Raw genomic sequence first — 5550 nt, 5'->3', positions numbered from 1 at the left:
TGGAAGGGAGCTTTTTAGTGGATTCGCCGCCGCCACGAGGCGGAACTTCAGCAGAACCAATCTAGAGCTCCGAGAGGACGATCCTGCCGGGGAAACTTCCCTCCCGGAGGGGGAAATCGTCGCCATCGTCATCACCAACACTCCTCTCATTGGAGGGGACTCATCACCATCAACCTCTTCATCAGCACCATCTCATCTCTAAACCCTAGTTCATCACTTGTAACCAATCTCCGTCTCACGACTCCGATTCGTACTTGTAAGGTTGCTAGTAGTGTTAATTACTCCTTGTAGTTGATGCTAGTTGGATTATTTGGTCGAAGAGTTTATGTTCAGATCCTTGATGCTACTCATTACCTCTCTGGTCATGAATATGATTATGCTTTGTGAGTAGTTACTTTTGTTCCTGAGAACATGGGATAAGTCACGCTAATAGTAGTCATGTGAATTTGGTATCCGTTCGATATTTTGATGTGGTGTATGTTGTTTTTCCTCTAATGGTGTTATGTGAACGTCGACTACATAACACTTCACCATTATTTGGGCCTAGAGGAAGGCATTGGGAAGTAGTAAGTAGATGATGGGTTGCTAGAGTGACAGAAGCTTAAACCCTAGTTTTGTGTGTTGCTTCGTAAGGGGCTGATTTGGATCCAGTAGTTTAATGCTATGGTTAGACTTTGTCTTAATTCTTCTTTCGTAGTTGCGGATGCTTGCGAGAGGGGATAATCATAAGTGGGATGCTTGTCCAAGTAAGGGCAGTACCCAAGTTCCGGTCCACCCACATATCAAACTATCAAAGTAACGAACGCAAATCATATGAACATGATGAAAACTAGCATGACAGAAATTCCCGTGTGTCCTCGGGAGCGTTTTTCCTCCTATAAGACTTTTTCCAGGCTTGTCCCCTGCTACAAAAGGGATTGGGCCACTTTGCTACACCGTTTCTACTTTTGTTACTTGTTGCTTGCAACGAATCATCCCACCATACAATCGCTTGTTACCTATAATTTTAGTGTTTGCAGATATTACCGTGCTGAAAACCACTTGTCAGATCTTTCTGCTCCTCATTGGGTTCGACAATCTTACTTATCGAAAGGACTACGATTGATCCCCTATACTTGTGGGTCATCAAGAATCTTTTCTGGCGCCGTTGCCGGGGAGTGAAGCGCCTTTAGTAAGTGGAACTTGGTAAGGAAACATTCATATAGTGTGCTGAAATTTATTGTCACTTGTCACTATGGATACTAATCCTTTGAGGGGCTTGTTTGGGGTATCTTAACCTCGAACGGAAGCACAAAGAGTTGCTCCTCAACCTGCTGCACCTACTGAAAATATTTTCTTTGAATTTCCTTCGGGTATGCTTGAGAAACTGCTGGCTAATCCTTTTACAGGAGATGGAACATCACATCTAGACTTGCATCTAATCTATGTAGATGAAGTTTGTGGTTTATTTAAGCTTGCAGGTTTACCCAAGGATGAGGCCAAGAAAAAGGTCTTTCCTTTATCTTTGAAGGATAAGACGTTGACATGGTATAGGCTATGTGATGATACTAGATCATGGGACTACAATCGGTTGAAATTGGAATTTCATCAAAAGTTTTATCCTATGCATTTAGTACATCGTGATTGGAATTATATTTATAATTTTTGGCCTCGTGACAGAGAAAGCATCTCTCAAGCTTGGGGGAGGCTTAAATCAATGTTATATTCATGCCCCAATCATGAGCACTCGAGAGAAATTATCATTCAGAACTTTTATGCTCGGCTTTCTCATGATGATCGCACCATGCTTGATACTTCTTGTACCGGTTCTTTTATGAAGAGAGATATTGACTTCAAATGGAATTTATTGGAGAGAATTAAACGCAACTTTGAAGATTGGGAGCTTCAATAAGGTAAGGAGTCAGGTACGAATTTCAAGTTTGATTGCGTTAAATCCTTTGTTGAAACAAATACTTTTTGTGACTTTAGCGCTAGGTATGGACTTGACTCTGAGATAGTAGCTTCATTGTGTGAATCATTTGCTGCTCATGTTGATCTCCCCAAAGAGAAGTGGTTTAAATATCATCCTCCTTAAAAGTCAATGTAGTTAAACCCAATCCAGTTGAAGAGAGAGTCATTGCCTATAATGATCCTGTTGTTCCCAGTGCTTACATTGAGAAACCACCTTTCCCTGCTAGGATAAAGGATCATTCTAAAGCTTCAACAGTGATACGTAGAGGCTACATTAGAACACCTACACCCCCTGAGAAAATTAGAGTTGAACCTAGCATTGCTATTATCAAATATGTATTGTCCGACGATGTTGAGGGACATACTATTCACTTCTGTGAAGATGCTGCTAGAATTTCTAAACCTCACGCTAGAGACAAACATAGGCCTGTTGTTGGCACGCATGTTGTTTTTGTTAAGATAGGAGATCATTGCTATCATGGTTTATGTGACGTGGGTGCTAGTGTTAGTGCAATAACTCAATCCTTATATGAGTAAATCAAAGATGTGATTGCACATATTGAGATAGAGCCTATTGATGTCACTATTCATCTTGTCAATAGAGATACTATCTGCCCTGTGGGAATTGTTAGGGATGTTGAAGTCTTGTGTGGTAAAAGAAGTATCCTGCTGATTTCCTCGTTCTTGCTACTACCGAAGATATCTTTTGTCCCATCATATTTGGCAGACCCTTCCTCAATACCGTCAATGCTCATATCGATTGTGAGAAGCAAACTGTCACTGTTGGCTTTGAAGGTGTGTCACATGAGTTCAATTTCTCCAAGTTTGGTAGACAACCTCATGAAAAAGAGTTGCTTAGTAAGGATGAAACTATTGCCTTAGCTTCTATTGCCGTGCCTCCTACTGATCCCTTAGAGCAATACTTTCTTGAACATGAAAATGATATGCATATGGATGAAAGGGATGAGATAGATAGAGTTGTCTTAGAACAATATCCTATCCTTAAGAATAATTTGCATGTTGAACTGCTTGGGGATCTGCGCCCACCAAAGGGTGATCCTGTGTTCGAGCTTAAACAGTTGCCTGATACTCTTAAGTATGCTTATCTTGATGAAAAAGAGATATATCCTGTTATTATTAGTGCTAGTCTCTCAGAACATGAATAAAAGAAGCTACTAAAGACTCCGAGGAAGCACCGTGCTGCTATTGGATATACTCTTGATGATCTTAAGGGCATTAGTCCCACTCTATGCCAGCACAAGATTAAAACTGATCCTGATTTCAAACCAGTTGCTGATCATCAAAGGAGATTGAATACTAAGATGAAAGAAGTAGTGAGAAAAGAAATACTAAAGCTCCTGGAGGCAGGTATTATTTATCTTGTTGCTCATAGCGATTTGGTGAGTCCGGTGCATTGCGTCCCTAAGAAGGGACGCATTACCGTTGTCCCTAATGATAAGGATGAATTGATCCCGCGGAGGATTATTACTGGCTATAGGATGGTGATCGATTTTAGAAATTTGAATAAAGCCACTAGGAAAGATCATTACCCTTTGCCTTTTATCGACCAAATGCTAGAAAGACTGTCTAAACACACACACTTCTGCTTTCTAGACGGTTATTCTGGTTTATCCCAAATACCAGTTGCACAATCTGATCAGGAGAAAACCACTTTCACCTACCCTTTCGGTACGTTTGCTTATAGACGTATGCCTTTTAGCTTATGTAATGCACCTGCCACTTTTCAAAGATGTATGATGGCTATATTCTCTGACTTTTGTGAAAACATTCTTGAGGTTTTCATGGATGACTTCTCCGTTTACGGGTCTTCTTTTCATGATTGCCTCAGCAACCTTGATCGAGTCTTGTAGAGATGTAAAGACACCAATCTTGTCTTGAATTGGGAGAAGTGCCAATATATGGTCAATGAAGGCATCGTCTTAGGATATAAAATTTCTGAAAGAGGTATTGAAGTCAATAAGGCTAAGGTTGATGCAATCGAGAAAATGCCATACCCCACAGATATGAAATTTATAAGAAGTTTCCTTGGTCATGCTGGTTTCTATAGAAGGTTCATTAAAGGCTTCTCTAAGATTTCTAGGCCTCTTACCAATCTCCTGCAAAAGGATATTCCTTTTGTTTTTGATGATGATTGTGAGGAAGCCTTCGAAATACTTAAGAGGGCTTTGATAACTGCATCTATTGTTCAACCGCCTGATTGGAACTTGCCCTTTGAAATCAAGTGTTACGCTAGTGATTACGCTGTTGGTGTTGTTCTAGGGCAAAGAGTTGATAAGAAGTTGAATGTTATTCACTACGCTAGTAAAACTCTAGACAGTGCCCAAAGAAACTATGCTACTACGGAAAAGGAATTTTTAGCAGTCGTGTTTGCATGTGAAAAGTTCAGGTCTTACATAGTTGGTTCCAAAGTCACTATTCACACTAATCATGCTTCTATTAAGTACCTCATGGACAAGAAGGACGCTAAACGTAGACTTATCAGATGGGTTCTCTTGCTACAAGAATTTGATTTGCACGTTGTCGACGGAAAGGGTGCTGATAACCCAGTAGCAGATAACTTGTCTAGGTTGGAGAACGTTCTTGATGACCCACAACCTATTGATGATAGCTTTAACGATGAGCAACAGAATGTCATCAATGCTTCACGTAGTGCATCGTGGTATGCTGATTAGGCAAACTATATTGTTGCCAAATATATACCACCTAGTTTCACATACCAGCAAAAGAAGAAATTCTTCTTTGACTTGAGACATTACTTTTGGCATGATCCCCACCTTTATAAGGAAGGAGTAGATGGTGTTATTAGACGTTGTGTACCTGAACATGAACAGGGACAGATCCTATAGAAGTGTCACTCCGAGGCCTACGGAGGACACCAGGCGGGAAATAGAACTGCACACAAGGTATTGCAATCAGGTTTCTATAGGACCACTCTCTTCAAGGATGCCCGTAAGTTTGTCTTATCTTGTGACGAATGTCAAAGAATAGGTAATATTAGCAAACGTCAGGAAATGCCAATGAACTATTCACTTGTCACTAAACCATTTGATGTTTGGGGCTTTGATTATATGGGACCTTTTCCAAAATCCAACGGGTATCCTCATATCCTAGTTGCTGTTGATTATGTAACTAAGTGGGTAGAAGCTATCCCCACTAGTAGTGCTGACCACAACACCTCTATCAGGATGCTTAAGGAAGTTATCTTCCCTAGATTTGGAGTCCCTAGATATCTAATGACCCATGGTGGTTCACATTTCATTCATGGTGCTTTCCGGCAAACGCTTTCTAAGTATGATGTCAACCATAGAATTGCGTCTCCCTATCACCCTCAGTCCAGTGGTCAAGTAGAGCTAAGAAATAGAGAGATTAAACTAATTCTGCAAAAGACTGTCAACAGGTCTAGAAAGAATTGGTCTAAGAAGCTTGATGATGCATTGTGGGCTTATATAACTGCCTATAAGAATCCCATGGGCATGTCTCTATACAAAATGGTGTACGGTAAAGCTTGTCATCTACCTCTTGAGTTAGAGCATAAAGCTTATTGGCAATCAAAGAGCTCAACTTTCATTTCATACTTGC

The sequence above is a fragment of the Hordeum vulgare genome, chromosome 2H (assembly GCF_904849725.1).
Source record: "Hordeum vulgare subsp. vulgare chromosome 2H, MorexV3_pseudomolecules_assembly, whole genome shotgun sequence".
NCBI lineage: Eukaryota > Viridiplantae > Streptophyta > Magnoliopsida > Poales > Poaceae > Hordeum > Hordeum vulgare.
The sequence above is the reverse complement of the archived record's forward strand: the minus strand, read 5'-3'. Positions refer to the sequence as shown.